This window comes from Pleuronectes platessa, chromosome 11, assembly GCF_947347685.1.
Source record: "Pleuronectes platessa chromosome 11, fPlePla1.1, whole genome shotgun sequence".
In the NCBI taxonomy this organism is placed as follows: Eukaryota; Metazoa; Chordata; class Actinopteri; order Pleuronectiformes; family Pleuronectidae; genus Pleuronectes; species Pleuronectes platessa.
The window spans coordinates 23,381,189-23,404,624 of NC_070636.1; the positions used below are offsets into that span (position 1 = coordinate 23,381,189).

The 23,436-nt window shown below is 42.8% G+C and overlaps 20 non-coding genes and 1 pseudogene across 20 annotated transcripts; 20 read left to right on the top strand and 1 right to left on the bottom strand.

Moving 5' to 3' along the window:
• Positions 1-1,177: 1,177 nt before the first annotated feature.
• LOC128450375 (uncharacterized) lies at positions 1,178-4,189 on the bottom strand (annotated as a pseudogene).
• Positions 4,190-9,348: 5,159 nt separating this feature from the next.
• Positions 9,349-9,512, top strand: LOC128452802 (U1 spliceosomal RNA). The gene has a single exon (XR_008341288.1). It is a non-coding gene; the product is annotated as a U1 spliceosomal RNA (small nuclear RNA).
• A 556-nt stretch (positions 9,513-10,068) lies between these two features.
• LOC128452803 (U1 spliceosomal RNA) lies at positions 10,069-10,232 on the top strand. The gene has a single exon (XR_008341289.1). It is a non-coding gene; the product is annotated as a U1 spliceosomal RNA (small nuclear RNA).
• A 555-nt stretch (positions 10,233-10,787) lies between these two features.
• Positions 10,788-10,951, top strand: LOC128452668 (U1 spliceosomal RNA). Its single transcript, XR_008341156.1, has one exon. It is a non-coding gene; the product is annotated as a U1 spliceosomal RNA (small nuclear RNA).
• Positions 10,952-11,506: 555 nt separating this feature from the next.
• On the top strand, positions 11,507-11,670 carry LOC128452756 (U1 spliceosomal RNA). Its single transcript, XR_008341243.1, has one exon. It is a non-coding gene; the product is annotated as a U1 spliceosomal RNA (small nuclear RNA).
• Positions 11,671-12,226: 556 nt separating this feature from the next.
• LOC128451582 (U1 spliceosomal RNA) lies at positions 12,227-12,390 on the top strand. Its single transcript, XR_008340125.1, has one exon. It is a non-coding gene; the product is annotated as a U1 spliceosomal RNA (small nuclear RNA).
• A 556-nt stretch (positions 12,391-12,946) lies between these two features.
• LOC128452580 (U1 spliceosomal RNA) lies at positions 12,947-13,110 on the top strand. Its single transcript, XR_008341070.1, has one exon. It is a non-coding gene; the product is annotated as a U1 spliceosomal RNA (small nuclear RNA).
• A 555-nt stretch (positions 13,111-13,665) lies between these two features.
• LOC128452771 (U1 spliceosomal RNA) lies at positions 13,666-13,829 on the top strand. The gene has a single exon (XR_008341258.1). It is a non-coding gene; the product is annotated as a U1 spliceosomal RNA (small nuclear RNA).
• A 556-nt stretch (positions 13,830-14,385) lies between these two features.
• On the top strand, positions 14,386-14,549 carry LOC128452303 (U1 spliceosomal RNA). Its single transcript, XR_008340801.1, has one exon. It is a non-coding gene; the product is annotated as a U1 spliceosomal RNA (small nuclear RNA).
• A 556-nt stretch (positions 14,550-15,105) lies between these two features.
• Positions 15,106-15,269, top strand: LOC128452545 (U1 spliceosomal RNA). Its single transcript, XR_008341037.1, has one exon. It is a non-coding gene; the product is annotated as a U1 spliceosomal RNA (small nuclear RNA).
• Positions 15,270-15,824: 555 nt separating this feature from the next.
• On the top strand, positions 15,825-15,988 carry LOC128452644 (U1 spliceosomal RNA). Its single transcript, XR_008341133.1, has one exon. It is a non-coding gene; the product is annotated as a U1 spliceosomal RNA (small nuclear RNA).
• A 555-nt stretch (positions 15,989-16,543) lies between these two features.
• Positions 16,544-16,707, top strand: LOC128452578 (U1 spliceosomal RNA). Its single transcript, XR_008341068.1, has one exon. It is a non-coding gene; the product is annotated as a U1 spliceosomal RNA (small nuclear RNA).
• Positions 16,708-17,263: 556 nt separating this feature from the next.
• LOC128452557 (U1 spliceosomal RNA) lies at positions 17,264-17,427 on the top strand. Its single transcript, XR_008341048.1, has one exon. It is a non-coding gene; the product is annotated as a U1 spliceosomal RNA (small nuclear RNA).
• Positions 17,428-17,982: 555 nt separating this feature from the next.
• Positions 17,983-18,146, top strand: LOC128452645 (U1 spliceosomal RNA). The gene has a single exon (XR_008341134.1). It is a non-coding gene; the product is annotated as a U1 spliceosomal RNA (small nuclear RNA).
• A 556-nt stretch (positions 18,147-18,702) lies between these two features.
• Positions 18,703-18,866, top strand: LOC128452669 (U1 spliceosomal RNA). Its single transcript, XR_008341157.1, has one exon. It is a non-coding gene; the product is annotated as a U1 spliceosomal RNA (small nuclear RNA).
• Positions 18,867-19,421: 555 nt separating this feature from the next.
• LOC128452757 (U1 spliceosomal RNA) lies at positions 19,422-19,585 on the top strand. The gene has a single exon (XR_008341244.1). It is a non-coding gene; the product is annotated as a U1 spliceosomal RNA (small nuclear RNA).
• Positions 19,586-20,141: 556 nt separating this feature from the next.
• Positions 20,142-20,305, top strand: LOC128452561 (U1 spliceosomal RNA). The gene has a single exon (XR_008341052.1). It is a non-coding gene; the product is annotated as a U1 spliceosomal RNA (small nuclear RNA).
• A 555-nt stretch (positions 20,306-20,860) lies between these two features.
• Positions 20,861-21,024, top strand: LOC128452646 (U1 spliceosomal RNA). The gene has a single exon (XR_008341135.1). It is a non-coding gene; the product is annotated as a U1 spliceosomal RNA (small nuclear RNA).
• Positions 21,025-21,580: 556 nt separating this feature from the next.
• Positions 21,581-21,744, top strand: LOC128452670 (U1 spliceosomal RNA). Its single transcript, XR_008341158.1, has one exon. It is a non-coding gene; the product is annotated as a U1 spliceosomal RNA (small nuclear RNA).
• Positions 21,745-22,299: 555 nt separating this feature from the next.
• Positions 22,300-22,463, top strand: LOC128452758 (U1 spliceosomal RNA). The gene has a single exon (XR_008341245.1). It is a non-coding gene; the product is annotated as a U1 spliceosomal RNA (small nuclear RNA).
• A 556-nt stretch (positions 22,464-23,019) lies between these two features.
• Positions 23,020-23,183, top strand: LOC128452563 (U1 spliceosomal RNA). Its single transcript, XR_008341054.1, has one exon. It is a non-coding gene; the product is annotated as a U1 spliceosomal RNA (small nuclear RNA).
• The last annotated feature ends 253 nt before the right edge of the window (positions 23,184-23,436 follow it).

Here is a 23,436-nt window from a genome sequence, read left to right on the forward strand (position 1 = left end):
TACAAGCTTCAACGTTGCAAACCAGAGCACATTAATGCTCCACCTGTTTTTTTATTGGGTGAACTTCGCGACTGAGCTGTCAGGTGACTTCTGAGTATCAAGGTGTATTGTCAGGTGCACTTCAGAGTGAATATTCGTAATCTGTTAAAACAGCCTGTTAGCACATCTCCTGATTTCATACATTAAAAGTGAAAAGACTTGCTACAGCAGTCAAACACATTATTATTTTATTATACCTCAGTAAGGACCAATAGACTTATATACAAATGCAAAGTTTTTTTTAATTAAAAATAGTAAGACCAATAACACTCTTTTCATACTTCCACTAAGCAGTTAGTTGATCATGTTATTTATAAATTATTCTGGCCACAGTTTTATTGAGTGGAAACTTATTTCACAAAATCCAGATTGTAATCAACAGCTCAGTGCATCAGATATACTGTATATCTGCTGTTCCTTAATTAAATAGACAGTCTTCATGCTTTCTATTCCAGCCACTTGGAAAAATCGACAAAATTATTTTTAATTGACAAATCCAAATCATACCAAGAAGGGTTCGAGTTATAGATGCATAGTAGTTTGTATAGTTGTAGAATATATGCATATACTTAACTTAAAAGTTTACGGTTGTTGGTTTGATCTAATTGTCAATGTAATGTAGTGTTATTGTTATTATACCAACAATATCTTAAAGACTGTAAATAGAAATTATCCCCAGGATGGCAAAATATAAGAGAAACATTTTGAGGACTTGGGTTTTTATTCTATAACACAAACTTCACATGAACAGGCGTCATTTACTTCTAAAAGTAAATGAATTTCAATTGTGCGCAAATAGGAACAATACAGTGCATGTAAAAAAAATTATACAAGTATATTAGTCAATTCACACATCCATCCATTCGACAGGTTGATACTGTTAAGTAACCACTGATTTAGAGTAAAATCAACACAGATCAACAGTTTACCTGAACAGCCAGTACTTCTATTAATACCTCTGGGCTGAAACAAGCCTGAGCAGTTTGTTCACTCACTAGAGTTCAGAGGTTAAGAGCTGGATATGGATCCATGTCACAAATGTGATGTCAACACGTTTCCGTGGACCATCATTGGCAGCCGAGCCAATCCATTGACATGTCTTTTCTATTTTTTCTGGAACTGGTCGACATCTCATCTCTCAGTGGGGGGACAACGTTTCTCGCCTCAGCTCCTCTGCACCATCCTGTCCCTGCTGATCCACCTGACTGTACCGAGGAGGCGCCTCCCAGCTCCACGTGCAGTCCGGGGCCTCTGAGCTGTCCTGGCTGTACAGAGGAGGAGCGAGGCTCATCTCAACATCCACAACCGCAGACTCAGGGGGTGCATCAGAAGAGACACGGCCTGCCTGGGAGTCCTCGTACGACGGGGGAAAGGAGCCTGGTCTGCAGAGGAAAGATAGGGTGTTTGTTTTTTGTTGGACATGATTCAACAAGATTTTATCATCAGAAAAAGAGACAGAACTAATCTGTAAAGATATGCATTATCTGTTGTTCCAAGCCAAATGTTGAAAATTCACATATAAAATAGAACGAGGGTTAAAATGAGACTAGAGATATATAACAAATGATATGTGAACAATTCTAAAAGTTACAAGTTTTGATGTGACATTTTTCCTGTGGTTTCCAACACAAAGCACTATAATAACTTTACATAACTACTTTTGTATGTTAAACAATTTTTATTGAAACTTTTATGTAAAATTTAATGAGATTAAAACGTTTAAAAGTTCCATTTTTTTCACACAAAAAAAGGTTATTTCATTCAATGTTTTCATTAAAGTCAAATTACAGTGTTGTCTTATAACAATTACCTGTCAATGGTGTAGATCTGGATCTGCTGCTCAGGTCCTTCTCTCTGGTACATCTTGCTCTTCATGCTGTGACAGATGTTCCAGAGGAATCCGATGAGGACCACCATGAGGCCAAAGATGATCAACATATAGGCAGGGAGGGTCTTCCAGGTCAACTTTAACTCGGTCTGCACAGACAGCAGGTAGACCCCGATGAGCGTCATCCCATTGCCCAGGCAATGGAGGATGATCAAGGCTAGAGACAGCATCTGCTTCGTCACAATCATGATCACTTAACTCACTTGTCGTCTTTTTGCCTGTCCCTCCTTTTTTGTGTCTTCTGATAGAGAGAAGGAGAAAAAACCTTCAAAAGTCCTGATGACACCGACTTCCAGTTTTATCCCTTGGTGCCTGTTCAGGATAAGACAATGCTAGAGTCACCTACACTAGAAACAAGTCACCTCTTCAAATCTGAACACATGTGTGAGTTTCTCTGTCACCTCCCCGTGGAATGCTCCTCCCTCCACGGTTGTATTTTTAACACAGTATTAATCTGGGGTCAGAGGGATGAGCGAGATAGAGCTGCTAAGGGCAGACACATCGAGGAAATAATTTTTGGCTGAGAGCTGATAAGAAAACAATACAGCAGACTCGTTGGCGGACAGATGAGAACTCCATATCGCAACATAACGGCTCCGTGTTGCGTGCCTTTTGTGCACCTTTCACCTTTGCAACAGTTAAAGAAAGCAAGGGAATGTATGACCACTTACACTGTGACATTAAAGAAAAATGACATAAAGGAATTATTTGAAGCCTGGGTTATTCTTTCTGCCTAACCCTTTGATACACAACATCAGTTTTTCTTTTATATATATTTGTAGCTTTTTAAGGTTCTCCCCAATTAATTTGTTTTTGATCATAACACATCCTTTCATAACAATTTTCCTTTGTTACTTTTTCCGATAACATTTTGTTGACTATGTGATAGGTCATCATGACGCTGCATCATGAATGGTGCGCTCAGCCATTCTCAGATGGAGATATGAATGAAATCCAGTCACACCCCTTCCAACCCTTGTCTTTAAAGCAGCACAGTCATCAGGGCTCTTCTGCTGCTCAGAGATCGTAAAGGTTTTATGAATCCTTATCGCTCTTTTAAATGAAGAGTTTATCCCCTGAGCTTGGCAATGTGTTGTTGTTTTTTTGGTGACATGTTAACACACCCCTGCGCTTGATGCCCACATCAGATAGTGACCGACAAATAGGTCACAATCACCAAGTAATGCATGTTTATGGTGGCACTTATTCTGTTCAGCAGTCTGATGTAAGACGAGACCTTTTTCCTAATGATGACGTTAGGGACACGTCAGTGCATTTTTCTGACAACTCTATCTTCTCTTATCACAGTTGGCATGCACTGATGGCCTCAATGAGATGACCCATGAAAGAAAATAGAGGGAAGTCTAATAAAAAAAAAAAAGCAGGTGGATGACTCTGCAAAATGCTGCACGCTGCACAGCAGATAATCAGAAACAAGTGGTCACCTGTGCTGCGGTGCAATGCTCATCAGGGAGGGTGTTATGCTCCGGGGGATTTCAGTGTCTGCGTCCTTAGAACAGATCCACTGTTGGTGAGAAATCCTATTTCAAAGTGTTTTTCTGCACTCATCCTCTAGAGGCTTGTTTTATAAAAATCCACTGTATGCAAGCGCTTTTTTTTATGTGCCAACGGTGGAGGGAGCAGTTGGTGGTCTGATACGGCCCTGCCTGCCCCACACACACACACACACACACACACACACACACACACACACACACACACAAATTTAACCAAATTAAAAGAAAATTTACTAAATGTTATATTATATATCAATAATAGTATCAAGCACAAATACAAATTATCTTTGTTCCCAAATTCTCCCACCTGTCATTTTCTGTTCCTACTGCCAACTTTGTAATAAAATAATACGTCCATCCAGCGTACATCCATTACCTTTGGTCTTTATCCTTTGAAGGGTCACAGGGTCATCTGGAGCCAACGCCAGCTGACACAGGGCGATAGTTGTGGTTCACTCTACCGGTCACCAGCACATTGCACGGTTGTAATGTAAGAATGATAATCCTAATAATTTATCCAAGTATTGTATATTTGGCCTCAGCCTAAGTTTAATGAACTCACACTGTCAACATCTCTCACGGTAACTTTTTGTTTGGTGAAAACTTAGTCCCAAAAAATGTACTCTGAAAAATTGTTGACGCTAATGTGGCGACGCCAGCGAGCTTGTTCTGGCAGGAAACTCGAGCTGCACTGCGCCAATCATGTTACATACATCCTGTGACATACCTCAATCTCCACAACCATCTATAATACACACCTACCTTCTCAGGTGGTCTATTTAACCAGAGAGATATTTCCCATCAACCCCCTTGCTCGCACTGCTGCTGCAGTATTGCCACCTGTTGCTTCAGCCCCTCCACCACCCTAGCATCCACCTGTAGGCTCCAACGGGGGGTTACAAGTATTTGCTCATCACTCCAATCTATCCTGTGTAATCATATGGGGGAGTGATTAAGTTGGAGCCTAGACGCCAAACACTAAATCTGTTGTAATGCTTCAATAAATGTTTGAACGTGAGTAGTCTGACTAAAATACCAGGTAAAAGTAAGTAAAATTGAAACTGAAAGGTTGTACCTGCGAGTGGGGCTCATCTAAAATATTCAATATATATATATTAACAATATAGATGGTAGTTTAATCTAGAACATTGATATTTTATTCTGTATGATAAATTATGCAATTTTGCATTTTATACAAATTCTTCATCTGTAGATACAGTGCATCCCTCTGAACTGGAAGTGGAAGTGTAAAGTGAAAGGATTCAAATAAAGTGCAAATAGATTTATACTTAAAGCCTGTACTTGATGAACACCAGCTTCCTTCCAGCATGGAGGTTTGTCACTTGTTAACAACTAATAAATTCAATGTATAATCTACTACATGTTCCAAACTTCATATTACCCTCCCTCTCGGTGTCACACACAGATGAACCTCTTACACACAAGCCTTCATTTGGACCTCATTATTAAGTGATAATTACAGACAGACTGAGACAGAGTTAGTTGTGAGAGAGTGACAAAGTGAAGGGCCGGTTATTCATTAATCAGCCGGACACTGATGAGGAGCTGCCATCACCTCTGTCATTAACACACATCAGGGCCACACTCAGCACTATGGTCACAGAGTCTGGACAGTGAGGACACACACACACACAAAGTGACTGGACATCAATTATTAGATTGTTTAGGATATATACATATCTGCTTGTGCTAATGCATTGACAGTAGCAGTAAAAAGACAGTTCCAGTGGGGACACTATTGCTCTATTTTCGTTCTCCAGTGCCAGCAGCTGTGTAGTAGGAGCCCTGCAGCACTGACTGATAACAACTATTACAACATCTTTATAATTTATAAATGAAACAATCGTTTCTCGTCCTCTGTTACATATTTTTCAGAAGTTGTTGATCATCGGGCTGAACTCCCTACATACCTCAGTCTCATGTGTAACTTTAATATGACCCATTTGGAGGTGCAGGCTCCATCCTGGTTCTGATAACCGTGATGCTCGATCATAAAAGGGCGAGGAAGTTTTTTTTTCTTCTTTTCTTTGACCCATTTTGTCAAAGATTATAAATCTGCTCTACTCCGACTGTTGGATAACATCTTTATATTGTAAATAGCAATGTCATTTTATCATTTGGAGAATTCCAGATGAAAGAGAAATGTAAACTTTGTATGTTAAAATAAAACGGGAGTCTTGAAAGCAGCTGTGGCTCAGGAGGTAGAGTGGGTCATCCACTATCCTGACGGTTTGAACCCTGTCTCCCCCCTTTCGTGTGTGAATGGCTATGGCTGCGTAAAATATAGGCAAGGAGAGGGGGAAGGTTTTTGACTTTTCAAACTTTCCCTCTGACTCTATATCTTTTTTTTCTTCCTCTAAGTGGCTCTCCTGCCGCCCTCATCACGTGCGTCCCCTTATGTCAGGCCTGCTCTCGTCTGTAGTTTTTCACTGCTCTTTCCCGTAGTGGCCGTTTAAACCTTCCCAGTTGTCTGGACTAGGCCGAGGCAGGAGGGGATCAATGAGGAGATCGATTGGGTCCTTGGGAGTCCCAATAGCCCTGTTGCTGCTCCCTATCTCCGGGCCTGCGCTGCCTGATACAGCAGCACATCGGTGCCAGGTCTGTGATATTCAGTTTGTTGCATTTCTGTTCACAATTGACCTTAAAACAACTATAATCACTGGAAAGTATCAACTTGACTCCTGTTTTGTCTGTTAAGTCACATAAAAACTTGATTTTGAAATGTAAGACCAAATGAGAAAACTTTGGCATAAAGCCGGTATGTTTGACATCAAATACAAAAAATGTAAACTATCCTTTATCTATCTATAGCATATCCCTCGAAAGATGGTCGAGATTTTCTACCAATTGTTTCAGGTTTATTTGAAACTTCCCTAAACAACACCGTGCCTCTTCAGAGGGTCTCTAAAACATAAAACTTTTCATTTGTGAAGTTACAGATTCATAACAGGAGTCCACTTCTGTATAGGAACTTTGCTTTCATAAAAGCATGTAAAAAAACTCGTTTTTTCTGAAAAAGATAACACTGTTTTATTTTTCTTTGGGTAACTTATCTTGGAATTTCTGAGATACTTATATCTGAAAAAGAGAAAAAAAAATTTTTCAAGTGAATGCAAAACGCTTTTTGGATAGTTTTTTTCCCTTCATGAATGAAATCATTTAAAAACTTTTTTAATTACTTGGGTTATCTTTGTCTAATATTAAAATGTGTTTGATGATCTGAAACATTTAAGTATTACAAATATGCCAATTAAAAGAAACCAGAGAGGGGAAAATACTTTTTCACTGCACTGTATATACACAAAGACAGAACTTAGTGCATATATACAATCACACTGAGCCACTACATTTAGTGCTATGAAGAACAGCGGCATGTCTAAATGAGTCATGCTTGTATATTTTACAAGTTGGTGTGTGACATGAGGAGTTTTACTTTAGAGGTGAGTGTGTGGCTCTTAAAAGAGCCTTTGTGTCTGTGGTTTCCAACAGCTTTGCTTTGCTTTGCTTTACTTGGACTTGGGGGCCTTCTCGGTCTTCTTGGGCAGAAGAACAGCCTGGATGTTGGGCAGCACGCCGCCCTGAGCGATGGTCACTCCGCCCAGGAGTTTGTTGAGCTCCTCGTCGTTGCGGACGGCCAGCTGCAGGTGGCGGGGATGACACGGCTCTTCTTGTTGTCGCGGGCAGCGTTTCCAGCCAGCTGCAGGATCTCAGCGGTGAGATACTCCAGCACAGCCGCCAGGTAGACTGCTCAGTGATAATAATAAAAAAAACTATTTTAACTATACTTTTGTTTTTTTGGGGAAGAGAGACAGACTGGCTGCCTTAAGAGAGAGAGAGAAAATGTACCAGTTGCATAGAGAGACCCAGAGAGAAAGACACTGGTTTAAGAAAAAGAGAGTGACTTGATCAGTAGGAGGCGCTATCACTAACACTGCATACACTCATAGGTCTCTTCAGGTCAGGCCTCTGATAATATGACATATGAGAATATGAGAATTTTGGGGTCGATTGCTCACACTTCATTTTCACACTGAACACTAGGTGGCGCTATCCCTATCAATGAATACACCCTAATATATCTGTTCAGGTCTGGCATCTGATGAAGTGTGTCCAATTTGGGGCTGATTGCTCAAACTTCATTTTCAGACCGACCACTAGGTGACGCTATCACTATTAGTGTGTATGCAGTAATCGTCTTGACTTCATCAGGTGTTGACTCTAATCACTTGACAGAATTTTGGGGTTGATTGCTAACACTTAATTTTCACACTGACCACTAGGTTATTAGAATCCTTTAATAGTCCCACAGTGGGGAAATTTGAGGGTTTACAGCAGCAGCGAAGGTACAGTGCAACAAGAGCAAAAGAAAGAGCAAAACAACATAGTAAGAAACAAAAACAACAATGAGCAAAAAAGTAAATAGTAAATAAGTAAATAAATAGTAAGTAGTAGAACAACTAAATAATACAATTAACTAATTAAATAATTAAATAAAATAATTAAATAAATTGCACAAATTGCACGAATTGTGTTGTGTGTTCAATGGGATCACAGCTGGTTGTACAATCTGATAGCAGCAGGAAGGATGGACCTGCGGTACCTCTCCCTCACACACCGGGGCTGTATCAGACGGTGGCTGAAGGAGCTGTTTAGAGCTGCCAGGGTGTCCCGCACGGGGTGGAAGGAGTTGTCCATCAGGTAGGATAGCTTAGCAACCATCCTCCTGTCTCCTACCACCTCCACCGTATCCAGTGGACACCCCAGCACACTGCTGGCCTTCCTGATGAGCTTGTTAAGTCTCTTCCTGTCGGCTGTCGAGATGCTGCTGCCCCAGCAGGCCATTCCAAAGAAGATGGCTGATGCCACCACCGAGTCGAAGAAGGTCCTCAGGAGTGCTCCCTGCACACAAAAGACCTCAGACTCCTCAGCAGATAGAGTCTGCTCTGTCCCTTCTTGTAGATAGCCTGTGTGTGATCAGTCCAGTCCAGTTTATTGTTCAGGTGAACACCCAGGTACCTATAAGATCTCACGATGTCAATGTCCGTTCCCTGGATGTTCACTGGTGTTTACTCCAGCGGAAGTCCACCACCAGCTCTTTGGTTTTTCCAGAGTTGATCTGGAGGCAGTTCCGCTGGCACCATGTTATGAAGTCCTGGTTCAGTTCTCTGTACTCCCTGTCATCACCGGCGGAAATGAGGCCGACGATTGCAGAGTCGTCAGAATACTTTTGCAGGTGGTAGTTAGTGGAGTTGTATGAGAAGTCCGAGGTGTACATGGTGAAGAGGAATGGAGCTAGAACGGTTCCTTGTGGGGCCCACATGCTGCAGCACACCAGGTCAGACTCACACCCCCGTATCCGCACATACTGTGGACGGTTGATGAGGTAGTCCAGGATCCATGCGGTGAGGTGGTGGTCCACTCCGGTCTGCTCCAGCTTGTCCCTCAGAAGTAGAGGCTGGATGCTGTTGAAGGCACTGGAGAAATCAAAGAACATGATCCTCACAGTGCTTCCAGCTTTTTCCAGGTGAGAAAGGCATCTGTGTAGCAGGTAGATGACAGCGTCATCCACCCCGATGCCAGACTGGTAGGCGAACTGGAGCGGGTCCAAAGATGAGCTCACCAGGGGGCGGAGGTGTACAAGGACCAGCCTCTCTAGCGTCTTTATCGCGATCTTTGAGCGAACCGGGGGACGAAATTAAAATCCGAATAATAACACACATATTGACATAATTCCGCAGGTTTATTAATAGGTCTCTTGAATGTGCAACAACATTTGTGGGAGGAGAAGCGTCCCAAACTTTTTGGCAGAAGAACTAGACTAGGCACCATGTGCCAAACAACGGCGTCTAAGATACAAGAGCCTGTCTCCAATGCTTCCAACTCATACTTACCTGGCAGGGGAGATACCATGATCATGAAGGTGGTTCACCCAGGGCGAGGGTCAGCCATTACACTTCGGTTGTGCTGACCCGTGCGAATTCCCCAAATGTGGGAATCTCGGCTGTGTAATTTGTGGTAGTGGGGTACTGCGTCCGCGCTCTCCCCTGGTCATTGTGTTTAATTGCAATAAGAGCCTGACACTGGGCCTATTTTATAGGCTTTGTTGTAGTACATGTTTTGTGCTCCCAACATATGCACTCACTAATGCCACTGATTGTGGTAGAAGTAAATTTTACAGCAAATAGACAGGTTCACTCCTGTTCCAAGTTTGCTGTTTTGATAAGTACTGTTTGCTAGAAATTCTTGTACTGCCTGTATGCTGATTTTTCCGACTTTACAGCAGTTTCTGTTGTCTCTGAGACAAAGTTGTTAGGTCTTTGGGCTTTTGTGGTGATTTATCAGAGACGGACAGGGCTTACCTGGGTGCTTTTCAAAGAGGTTTTCTCTGTTTTGCTAGGGGAATAAAAGGGCTGGAGACAAGAAAATTTATAAAGTCATTAGATGTCATTTCACAGAATTGTTTGCTTCACTTCAACAAGTCCTTTACCAAAACGGTTTGATGTGATACTGAAGGCCTTTGGATTCTGTGAATATGCATGAGGGCACCATGAGCCAAACAACTGTGTCTAAGGAACAAGGGCCTGTCTCCAATGCGTCCAACTCATACTTACCTGGCACGGGATAAACCATGATCATGAAGGTGGTTCACCCAGGGCGAGCCTCAGCCATTGCACTTCGGTTGTGCTGACCCGTGCGAATTCCCCAAATGTGGGAATCTCGACTGCATAATTTGTGGTAGTGGGGGACTGCGTCCGCGCTCTCCCCTGATGATTATGTTCAATTGCAATAAGAGCCTGACACTGGGCCTATTTTATAGGCTTTGTTGTAGATATTTTGTGCTCCCGACACATTGCACTCTATAATGCCACTGATTGTGGTAGAAGTATAATTTTACAGCAAATATACAGGTTCATTACTGTTCCAAGTTTACTGTTTTGATAAGTAATGTTTGCTAGAAATTCTTGTACTACCTGTATACTGATTTTTCCGACTTTAGAGCAGTTTCTGTTGTCTCTGAGACAAAGTTGTTATGTCTATGGGCTTTTGTAGTGATTTATCAGAGATGGCCAGGGCTTACCTGGCTGATTTTCATCGAGGTTTTCTCTGTTTTGCTAGGGGAATAAAAGGGCTGGAGACAAGAAAATGTATAAAGTCATTAGATGTCATTTCACAGAATTGTTTGCTTCACTTCAACAAGTCCTTTACCAAAACGGTTTGATGTGATACTGAAGGCCTTTGGATTCTGTGAATATGCATGAGGGCACCATGAGCCAAACAACTGTGTCTAAGGAACAAGGGCCTGTCTCCAATGCGTCCAACTCATACTTACCTGGCAGGGGAGAAACCACGATCATGAAGGTGGTTCACCCAGGGCGAGGCTCAGCCACTGCACTTCGGTTGTGCTGACCCGTGCGAATTCCCCAAATGTGGGAATCTCGACTGCATAATTTGTGGTAGTGGGGGACTGCGTCCGCGCTCTCCCCTGATCATTATGTTCAATTGCAGTAAGAGCCTGACACTGGGCCTATTTTATAGGCTTTGTTGTAGATATTTTGTGCTCCTGACACAATGCACTCACCAATGCCACTGATTGTGGTAGAAGTATAATTTTACAGCAAATAGACAGGTTCATTACTGTTCCAAGTTTACTGTTTTGATAAGTAATGTTTGCTAGAAATTCTTGTACTGCCTGTATGCTGATTTTTCCGACTTTAGAGCAGTTTCTGTTGTCTCTGAGACAAAGTTGTTATGTCTATGGGCTTTTGTAGTGATTTATCAGAGATGGCCAGGGCTTACCTGGCTGATTTTCATCAAGGTTTTCTCTGTTTTGCTAGGGGAATAAAAGGGCTGGAGACAAGAAAATTTATAAAGTCATTAGATGTCATTTCACAGAATTGTTTGCTTCACTTCAACAAGTCCTTTACCAAAACGGTTTGATGTGATACTGAAGGCCTTTGGATTCTGTGAATATGCATGAGGGCACCATGAGCCAAACAACTGTGTCTAAGGAACAAGGGCCTGTCTCCAATGCGTCCAACTCATACTTACCTGGCAGGGGATAAACCATGATCATGAAGGTGGTTCACCCAGGGCGAGGCTCAGCCATTGCACTTCGGTTGTGCTGACCCGTGCGAATTCCCCAAATGTGGGAATCTCGACTGCATAATTTGTGGTAGTGGGGGACTGCGTCCGCGCTCTCCCCTGATGATTATGTTCAATTGCAATAAGAGCCTGACACTGGGCCTATTTTATAGTCTTTGTTGTTGATATTTTGTGCTCCCGACACAATGCACTCACTAATGCCACTGATTGTGGTAGAATTATAATTTTACAGCAAATATACGGGTTCACTCCTGTTCCAAGTTTACTGTTTTGATAGGTAATGTTTGCTAGAAATTCTTGTACTGCCTGTATGCTGATTTTTCCGACTTTAAAGCAGTTTCTGTTGTCTCTGAGACAAAGTTGTTAGGTCTTTGGGCTTTTGTGGTGATTTATCAGAGACGGACAGGGCTTACCTGGTTGCTTTTCACAGAGGTTTTCTCTGTTTTGCTAGGGGAATAAAAGGGCTGGAGACAAGAAAATTGATAAAGTCATTAGATGTCATTTCACAGAATTGTTTGCTTCACTTCAACAATTCCTTTACCAAAACGGTTTGATGTGATACTGAAGGCCTTTGGATTCTGTGAATATGCATGGGAGGCACCATGATCCAAACAACTGTGTCTAAGGAACAAGGGCCTGTCTCCAATGCGTCCAACTCATACTTACCTGGCAGGGGAGAAACCATGATCATGAAGGTGGTTCACCCAGGGCGAGGCTCAGCCATTGCACTTCGGTTGTGCTGACCCCTGCGAATTCCCCAAATGTGGGAATCTCGACTGCATAATTTGTGGTAGTGGGGGACTGCGTCCGCGCTCTCCCCTGATGATTATGTTCAATTGCAATAAGAGCATGACACTGGGCCTATTTTATAGTCTTTGTTGTAGATATTTTGTGCTCCCGACACAATGCACTCACTAATGCCACTGATTGTGGTAGAAGTATAATTTTACAGCAAATATACGGGTTCACTCCTGTTCCAAGTTTACTGTTTTGATAGGTAATGTTTGCTAGAAATTCTTGTACTGCCTGTATGCTGATTTTTCCGACTTTAAAGCAGTTTCTGTTGTCTCTGAGACAAAGTTGTTAGGTCTTTGGGCTTTTGTGGTGATTTATCAGAGACGGACAGGGCTTACCTGGTTGCTTTTCACAGAGGTTTTCTCTGTTTTGCTAGGGGAATAAAAGGGCTGGAGACAAGAAAATTGATAAAGTCATTAGATGTCATTTCACAGAATTGTTTGCTTCACTTCAACAATTCCTTTACCAAAACGGTTTGATGTGATACTGAAGGCCTTTGGATTCTGTGAATATGCATGGGAGGCACCATGATCCAAACAACTGTGTCTAAGGAACAAGGGCCTGTCTCCAATGCGTCCAACTCATACTTACCTGGCAGGGGAGAAACCATGATCATGAAGGTGGTTCACCCAGGGCGAGGCTCAGCCATTGCACTTCGGTTGTGCTGACCCCTGCGAATTCCCCAAATGTGGGAATCTCGACTGCATAATTTGTGGTAGTGGGGGACTGCGTCCGCGCTCTCCCCTGATGATTATGTTCAATTGCAATAAGAGCCTGACACTGGGCCTATTTTATAGTCTTTGTTGTAGATATTTTGTGCTCCCGACACAATGCACTCACTAATGCCACTGATTGTGGTAGAAGTATAATTTTACAGCAAATATACGGGTTCACTCCTGTTCCAAGTTTACTGTTTTGATAGGTAATGTTTGCTAGAAATTCTTGTACTGCCTGTATGCTGATTTTTCCGACTTTAAAGCAGTTTCTGTTGTCTCTGAGACAAAGTTGTTAGGTCTTTGGGCTTTTGTGGTGATTTATCAGAGACGGACAGGGCTTACCTGGTTGCTTTTCACAGAGGTTTTCTCTGTTTTGCTAGGGGAATAAAAGGGCTGGAGACAAGAAAATGTATAAAGTCATTAGATGTCATTTCCCAGAATTGTTTTCTTCACTTCAACAAGTCCTTTACCAAAACGGTTTGATGTGATACTGAAGGCCTTTGGATTCTGTGAATATGCATGAGGGCACCATGAGCCAAACAACTGTGTCTAAGGAACAAGGGCCTGTCTCCAATGGGTCCAACTCATACTTACCTGGCAGGGGAGAAACCATGATCATGAAGGTGGTTCACCCAGGGCGAGGCTCAGCCATTGCACTTCGGTTGTGCTGACCCGTGCGAATTCCCCAAATGTGGGAATCTCGACTGCATAATTTGCGGTAGTGGGGGACTGCGTCCGCGCTCTCCCCTGATCATTATGTTCAATTGCAATAAGAGCCTGACACTGGGCCTATTTTATAGGCTTTGTTGTAGATATTTTGTGCTCCTGACACAATGCACTCACCAATGCCACTGATTGTGGTAGAAGTATAATTTTACAGCAAATAGACAGGTTCATTACTGTTCCAAGTTTACTGTTTTGATAAGTAATGTTTGCTAGAAATTCTTGTACTGCCTGTATGCTGATTTTTCCGACTTTAGAGCAGTTTCTGTTGTCTCTGAGACAAAGTTGTTATGTCTATGGGCTTTTGTAGTGATTTATCAGAGATGGCCAGGGCTTACCTGGCTGATTTTCATCGAGGTTTTCTCTGTTTTGCTAGGGGAATAAAAGGGCTGGAGACAAGAAAATTTATAAAGTCATTAGATGTCATTTCACAGAATTGTTTGCTTCACTTCAACAATTCCTTTACCAAAACGGTTTGATGTGATACTGAAGGCCTTTGGATTCTGTGAATATGCATGGGAGGCACCATGATCCAAACAACTGTGTCTAAGGAACAAGGGCCTGTCTCCAATGCGTCCAACTCATACTTACCTGGCAGGGGAGAAACCATGATCATGAAGGTGGTTCACCCAGGGCGAGGCTCAGCCATTGCGCTTCGGTTGTGCTGACCCCTGCGAATTCCCCAAATGTGGGAATCTCGACTGCATAATTTGTGGTAGTGGGGGACTGCGTCCGCGCTCTCCCCTGATGATTATGTTCAATTGCAATAAGAGCCTGACACTGGGCCTATTTTATAGTTTTTGTTGTAGATATTTTGTGCTCCCGACACAATGCACTCACTAATGCCACTGATTGTGGTAGAAGTATAATTTTACAGCAAATATACGGGTTCACTCCTGTTCCAAGTTTACTGTTTTGATAGGTAATGTTTGCTAGAAATTCTTGTACTGCCTGTATGCTGATTTTTCCGACTTTAAAGCAGTTTCTGTTGTCTCTGAGACAAAGTTGTTATGTCTTTGGGCTTTTGTGGTGATTTATCAGAGATGGCCAGGGCTTACCTGGCTGATTTTCATCGAGGTTTTCTCTGTTTTGCTAGGGGAATAAAAGGGCTGGAGACAAGAAAATTGATAAAGTCATTAGATGTCATTTCACAGATTTGTTTGCTTCACTTCAACAAGTCCTTTACCAAAACGGTTTGATGTGATACTGAAGGCCTTTGGATTCTGTGAATATGCATGGGAGGCACCATGAGCCAAACAACTGTGTCTAAGGAACAAGGGCCTGTCTCCAATGCGTCAAACTCATACTTACCTGGCAGGGGAGAAACCATGATCATGAAGGTGGTTCACCCAGGGCGAGGCTCAGCCATTGCACTTCGGTTGTGCTGACCCTTGCGAATACCCCAAATGTGGGAATCTCGACTGCATAATTTGTGGTAGTGGGGGACTGCGTCCGCGCTCTCCCCTGATCATTATGTTCAATTGCAATAAGAGCCTGACACTGGGCCTATTTTATAGTCTTTGTTGTAGATATTTTGTGCTCCCGACACAATGCACTCACTAATGCCACTGATTGTGGTAGAAGTATAATTTTACAGCAAATATACGGGTTCACTCCTGTTCCAAGTTTACTGTTTTGATAGGTAATGTTTGCTAGAAATTCTTGTACTGCCTGTATGCTGATTTTTCCGACTTTACAGCAGTTTCTGTTGTCTCTGAGACAAAGTTGTTATGTCTATGGGCTTTTGTGGTGATTTATCAGAGATGGCCAGGGCTTACCTGGCTGATTTTCATCGAGGTTTTCTCTGTTTTGCTAGGGGAATAAAAGGGCTGGAGACAAGAAAATTTATAAAGTCATTAGATGTCATTTCACAGAATTGTTTGCTTCACTTCAACAAGTCCTTTACCAAAACGGTTTGATGTGATACTGAAGGCCTTTGGATTCTGTGAATATGCATGAGGGCACCATGAGCCAAACAACTGTGTCTAAGGAACAAGGGCCTGTCTCCAATGCGTCCAACTCATACTTACCTGGCAGGGGAGAAACCATGATCATGAAGATGGTTCACCCAGGGCGAGGCTCAGCCATTGCACTTCGGTTGTGCTGACCCGTGCGAATTCCCCAAATGTGGGAATCTCGACTGCATAATTTGTGGTAGTGGGGGACTGCGTCCGCGCTCTCCCCTGATCATTATGTTCAATTGCAATAAGTGCCTGACACTGGGCCTATTTTATAGGCTTTGTTGTAGATATTTTGTGCTCCTGACACAATGCACTCACCAATGCCACTGATTGTGGTAGAAGTATAATTTTACAGCAAATAGACAGGTTCATTACTGTTCCAAGTTTACTGTTTTGATAAGTAATGTTTGCTAGAAATTCTTGTACTGCCTGTATGCTGATTTTTCCGACTTTAGAGCAGTTTCTGTTGTCTCTGAGACAAAGTTGTTATGTCTATGGGCTTTTGTAGTGATTTATCAGTGATGGCCAGGGCTTACCTGGCTGATTTTCATCAAGGTTTTCTCTGTTTTGCTAGGGGAATAAAAGGGCTGGAGACAAGAAAATTTATAAAGTCATTAGATGTCATTTCACAGAATTGTTTTCTTCACTTCAACAAGTCCTTTACCAAAACGGTTTGATGTGATACTGAAGGCCTTTGGATTCTGTGAATATGCATGAGGGCACCATGAGCCAAACAACTGTGTCTAAGGAACAAGGGCCTGTCTCCAATGCGTCCAACTCATACTTACCTGGCAGGGGAGAAACCATGATCATGAAGGTGGTTCACCCAGGGCGAGGCTCAGCCATTGCACTTCGGTTGTGCTGACCCGTGCGAATTCCCCAAATGTGGGAATCTCGACTGCATAATTTGTGGTAGTGGGGGACTGCGTCCGCGCTCTCCCCTGATCATTATGTTCAATTGCAATAAGAGCCTGACACTGGGCCTATTTTATAGTCTTTGTTGTAGATATTTTGTGCTCCCGACACAATGCACTCACTAATGCCACTGATTGTGGTAGAAGTATAATTTTACAGCAAATATACGGGTTCACTCCTGTTCCAAGTTTACTGTTTTGATAGGTAATGTTTGCTAGAAATTCTTGTACTGCCTGTATGCTGATTTTTCCGACTTTACAGCAGTTTCTGTTGTCTCTGAGACAAAGTTGTTATGTCTTTGGGCTTTTGTGGTGATTTATCAGAGATGGCCAGGGCTTACCTGGCTGATTTTCATCGAGGTTTTCTCTGTTTTGCTAGGGGAATAAAAGGGCTGGAGACAAGAAAATTGATAAAGTCATTAGATGTCATTTCACAGATTTGTTTGCTTCACTTCAACAAGTCCTTTACCAAAACGGTTTGATGTGATACTGAAGGCCTTTGGATTCTGTGAATATGCATGGGAGGCACCATGAGCCAAACAACTGTGTCTAAGGAACAAGGGCCTGTCTCCAATGCGTCAAACTCATACTTACCTGGCAGGGGAGAAACCATGATCATGAAGGTGGTTCACCCAGGGCGAGGCTCAGCCATTGCACTTCGGTTGTGCTGACCCTTGCGAATACCCCAAATGTGGGAATCTCGACTGCATAATTTGTGGTAGTGGGGGACTGCGTCCGCGCTCTCCCCTGATCATTATGTTCAATTGCAATAAGAGCCTGACACTGGGCCTATTTTATAGTCTTTGTTGTAGATATTTTGTGCTCCCGACACAATGCACTCACTAATGCCACTGATTGTGGTAGAAGTATAATTTTACAGCAAATATACGGGTTCACTCCTGTTCCAAGTTTACTGTTTTGATAGGTAATGTTTGCTAGAAATTCTTGTACTGCCTGTATGCTGATTTTTCCGACTTTACAGCAGTTTCTGTTGTCTCTGAGACAAAGTTGTTATGTCTATGGGCTTTTGTGGTGATTTATCAGAGATGGCCAGGGCTTACCTGGCTGATTTTCATCGAGGTTTTCTCTGTTTTGCTAGGGGAATAAAAGGGCTGGAGACAAGAAAATTTATAAAGTCATTAGATGTCATTTCACAGAATTGTTTGCTTCACTTCAACAAGTCCTTTACCAAAACGGTTTGATGTGATACTGAAGGCCTTTGGATTCTGTGAATATGCATGAGGGCACCATGAGCCAAACAACTGTGTCTATGGAACAAGGGCCTGTCTCCAATGCGTCCAACTCATACTTACCTGGCAGGGGAGAAACCATGATCATGAAGATGGTTCACCCAGGGCGAGGCTCAGCCATTGCACTTCGGTTGTGCTGACCCGTGCGAATTCCCCAAATGTGGGAATCTCGACTGCATAATTTGTGGTAGTGGGGGACTGCGTCCGCGCTCTCCCCTGATCATTATGTTCAATTGCAATAAGTGCCTGACACTGGGCCTATTTTATAGGCTTTGTTGTAGATATTTTGTGCTCCTGACACAATGCACTCACCAATGCCACTGATTGTGGTAGAAGTATAATTTTACAGCAAATAGACAGGTTCATTACTGTTCCAAGTTTACTGTTTTGATAAGTAATGTTTGCTAGAAATTCTTGTACTGCCTGTATGCTGATTTTTCCGACTTTAGAGCAGTTTCTGTTGTCTCTGAGACAAAGTTGTTATGTCTATGGGCTTTTGTAGTGATTTATCAGAGATGGCCAGGGCTTACCTGGCTGATTTTCATCAAGGTTTTCTCTGTTTTGCTAGGGGAATAAAAGGGCTGGAGACAAGAAAATTTATAAAGTCATTAGATGTCATTTCACAGAATTGTTTGCTTCACTTCAACAAGTCCTTTACCAAAACGGTTTGATTTGATACTGAAGGCCTTTGGATTCTGTGAATATGCATGGGAGGCACCATGATCCAAACAACTGTGTCTAAGGAACAAGGGCCTGTCTCCAATGCGTCCAACTCATACTTACCTGGCAGGGGAGAAACCACGATCATGAAGGTGGTTCACCCAGGGCGAGGCTCAGCCACTGCACTTCGGTTGTGCTGACCCGTGCGAATTCCCCAAATGTGGGAATCTCGACTGCATAATTTGTGGTAGTGGGGGACTGCGTCCGCGCTCTCCCCTGATCATTATGTTCAATTGCAATAAGAGCCTGACACTGGGCCTATTTTATAGGCTTTGTTGTAGATATTTTGTGCTCCTGACACAATGCACTCACCAATGCCACTGATTGTGGTAGAAGTATAATTTTACAGCAAATAGACAGGTTCATTACTGTTCCAAGTTTACTGTTTTGATAAGTAATGTTTGCTAGAAATTCTTGTACTGCCTGTATGCTGATTTTTCCGACTTTAGAGCAGTTTCTGTTGTCTCTGAGACAAAGTTGTTATGTCTATGGGCTTTTGTAGTGATTTATCAGAGATGGCCAGGGCTTACCTGGCTGATTTTCATCAAGGTTTTCTCTGTTTTGCTAGGGGAATAAAAGGGCTGGAGACAAGAAAATGTATAAAGTCATTAGATGTCATTTCACAGAATTGTTTGCTTCACTTCAACAAGTCCTTTACCAAAACGGTTTGATGTGATACTGAAGGCCTTTGGATTCTGTGAATATGCATGAGGGCACCATGAGCCAAACAACTGTGTCTAAGGAACAAGGGCCTGTCTCCAATGCGTCCAACTCATACTTACCTGGCAGGGGATAAACCATGATCATGAAGGTGGTTCACCCAGGGCGAGGCTCAGCCATTGCACTTCGGTTGTGCTGACCCGTGCGAATTCCCCAAATGTGGGAATCTCGACTGCATAATTTGTGGTAGTGGGGGACTGCGTCCGCGCTCTCCCCTGATGATTATGTTCAATTGCAATAAGAGCCTGACACTGGGCCTATTTTATAGTCTTTGTTGTTGATATTTTGTGCTCCCGACACAATGCACTCACTAATGCCACTGATTGTGGTAGAAGTATAATTTTACAGCAAATATACGGGTTCACTCCTGTTCCAAGTTTACTGTTTTGATAGGTAATGTTTGCTAGAAATTCTTGTACTGCCTGTATGCTGATTTTTCCGACTTTAAAGCAGTGTCTGTTGTCTCTGAGACAAAGTTGTTAGGTCTTTGGGCTTTTGTGGTGATTTATCAGAGACGGACAGGGCTTACCTGGTTGCTTTTCACAGAGGTTTTCTCTGTTTTGCTAGGGGAATAAAAGGGCTGGAGACAAGAAAATTGATAAAGTCATTAGATGTCATTTCACAGAATTGTTTGCTTCACTTCAACAATTCCTTTACCAAAACGGTTTGATGTGATACTGAAGGCCTTTGGATTCTGTGAATATGCATGGGAGGCACCATGATCCAAACAACTGTGTCTAAGGAACAAGGGCCTGTCTCCAATGCGTCCAACTCATACTTACCTGGCAGGGGAGAAACCATGATCATGAAGGTGGTTCACCCAGGGCGAGGCTCAGCCATTGCACTTCGGTTGTGCTGACCCTTGCGAATACCCCAAATGTGGGAATCTCGACTGCATAATTTGTGGTAGTGGGGGACTGCGTCCGCGCTCTCCCCTGATCATTATGTTCAATTGCAATAAGAGCCTGACACTGGGCCTATTTTATAGTCTTTGTTGTAGATATTTTGTGCTCCCGACACAATGCACTCACTAATGCCACTGATTGTGGTAGAAGTATAATTTTACAGCAAATATACGGGTTCACTCCTGTTCCAAGTTTACTGTTTTGATAGGTAATGTTTGCTAGAAATTCTTGTACTGCCTGTATGCTGATTTTTCCGACTTTACAGCAGTTTCTGTTGTCTCTGAGACAAAGTTGTTATGTCTATGGGCTTTTGTGGTGATTTATCAGAGATGGCCAGGGCTTACCTGGCTGATTTTCATCGAGGTTTTCTCTGTTTTGCTAGGGGAATAAAAGGGCTGGAGACAAGAAAATTTATAAAGTCATTAGATGTCATTTCACAGAATTGTTTGCTTCACTTCAACAAGTCCTTTACCAAAACGGTTTGATGTGATACTGAAGGCCTTTGGATTCTGTGAATATGCATGAGGGCACCATGAGCCAAACAACTGTGTCTATGGAACAAGGGCCTGTCTCCAATGCGTCCAACTCATACTTACCTGGCAGGGGAGAAACCATGATCATGAAGATGGTTCACCCAGGGCGAGGCTCAGCCATTGCACTTCGGTTGTGCTGACCCGTGCGAATTCCCCAAATGTGGGAATCTCGACTGCATAATTTGTGGTAGTGGGGGACTGCGTCCGCGCTCTCCCCTGATCATTATGTTCAATTGCAATAAGTGCCTGACACTGGGCCTATTTTATAGGCTTTGTTGTAGATATTTTGTGCTCCTGACACAATGCACTCACCAATGCCACTGATTGTGGTAGAAGTATAATTTTACAGCAAATAGACAGGTTCATTACTGTTCCAAGTTTACTGTTTTGATAAGTAATGTTTGCTAGAAATTCTTGTACTGCCTGTATGCTGATTTTTCCGACTTTAGAGCAGTTTCTGTTGTCTCTGAGACAAAGTTGTTATGTCTATGGGCTTTTGTAGTGATTTATCAGAGATGGCCAGGGCTTACCTGGCTGATTTTCATCAAGGTTTTCTCTGTTTTGCTAGGGGAATAAAAGGGCTGGAGACAAGAAAATTTATAAAGTCATTAGATGTCATTTCACAGAATTGTTTGCTTCACTTCAACAAGTCCTTTACCAAAACGGTTTGATTTGATACTGAAGGCCTTTGGATTCTGTGAATATGCATGGGAGGCACCATGATCCAAACAACTGTGTCTAAGGAACAAGGGCCTGTCTCCAATGCGTCCAACTCATACTTACCTGGCAGGGGAGAAACCACGATCATGAAGGTGGTTCACCCAGGGCGAGGCTCAGCCACTGCACTTCGGTTGTGCTGACCCGTGCGAATTCCCCAAATGTGGGAATCTCGACTGCATAATTTGTGGTAGTGGGGGACTGCGTCCGCGCTCTCCCCTGATCATTATGTTCAATTGCAATAAGAGCCTGACACTGGGCCTATTTTATAGGCTTTGTTGTAGATATTTTGTGCTCCTGACACAATGCACTCACCAATGCCACTGATTGTGGTAGAAGTATAATTTTACAGCAAATAGACAGGTTCATTACTGTTCCAAGTTTACTGTTTTGATAAGTAATGTTTGCTAGAAATTCTTGTACTGCCTGTATGCTGATTTTTCCGACTTTAGAGCAGTTTCTGTTGTCTCTGAGACAAAGTTGTTATGTCTATGGGCTTTTGTAGTGATTTATCAGAGATGGCCAGGGCTTACCTGGCTGATTTTCATCAAGGTTTTCTCTGTTTTGCTAGGGGAATAAAAGGGCTGGAGACAAGAAAATGTATAAAGTCATTAGATGTCATTTCACAGAATTGTTTGCTTCACTTCAACAAGTCCTTTACCAAAACGGTTTGATGTGATACTGAAGGCCTTTGGATTCTGTGAATATGCATGAGGGCACCATGAGCCAAACAACTGTGTCTAAGGAACAAGGGCCTGTCTCCAATGCGTCCAACTCATACTTACCTGGCAGGGGATAAACCATGATCATGAAGGTGGTTCACCCAGGGCGAGGCTCAGCCATTGCACTTCGGTTGTGCTGACCCGTGCGAATTCCCCAAATGTGGGAATCTCGACTGCATAATTTGTGGTAGTGGGGGACTGCGTCCGCGCTCTCCCCTGATGATTATGTTCAATTGCAATAAGAGCCTGACACTGGGCCTATTTTATAGTCTTTGTTGTTGATATTTTGTGCTCCCGACACAATGCACTCACTAATGCCACTGATTGTGGTAGAAGTATAATTTTACAGCAAATATACGGGTTCACTCCTGTTCCAAGTTTACTGTTTTGATAGGTAATGTTTGCTAGAAATTCTTGTACTGCCTGTATGCTGATTTTTCCGACTTTAAAGCAGTGTCTGTTGTCTCTGAGACAAAGTTGTTAGGTCTTTGGGCTTTTGTGGTGATTTATCAGAGACGGACAGGGCTTACCTGGTTGCTTTTCACAGAGGTTTTCTCTGTTTTGCTAGGGGAATAAAAGGGCTGGAGACAAGAAAATTGATAAAGTCATTAGATGTCATTTCACAGAATTGTTTGCTTCACTTCAACAATTCCTTTACCAAAACGGTTTGATGTGATACTGAAGGCCTTTGGATTCTGTGAATATGCATGGGAGGCACCATGATCCAAACAACTGTGTCTAAGGAACAAGGGCCTGTCTCCAATGCGTCCAACTCATACTTACCTGGCAGGGGAGAAACCATGATCATGAAGGTGGTTCACCCAGGGCGAGGCTCAGCCATTGCACTTCGGTTGTGCTGACCCTTGCGAATACCCCAAATGTGGGAATCTCGACTGCATAATTTGTGGTAGTGGGGGACTGCGTCCGCGCTCTCCCCTGATCATTATGTTCAATTGCAATAAGAGCCTGACACTGGGCCTATTTTATAGTCTTTGTTGTAGATATTTTGTGCTCCCGACACAATGCACTCACTAATGCCACTGATTGTGGTAGAAGTATAATTTTACAGCAAATATACGGGTTCACTCCTGTTCCAAGTTTACTGTTTTGATAGGTAATGTTTGCTAGAAATTCTTGTACTGCCTGTATGCTGATTTTTCCGACTTTACAGCAGTTTCTGTTGTCTCTGAGA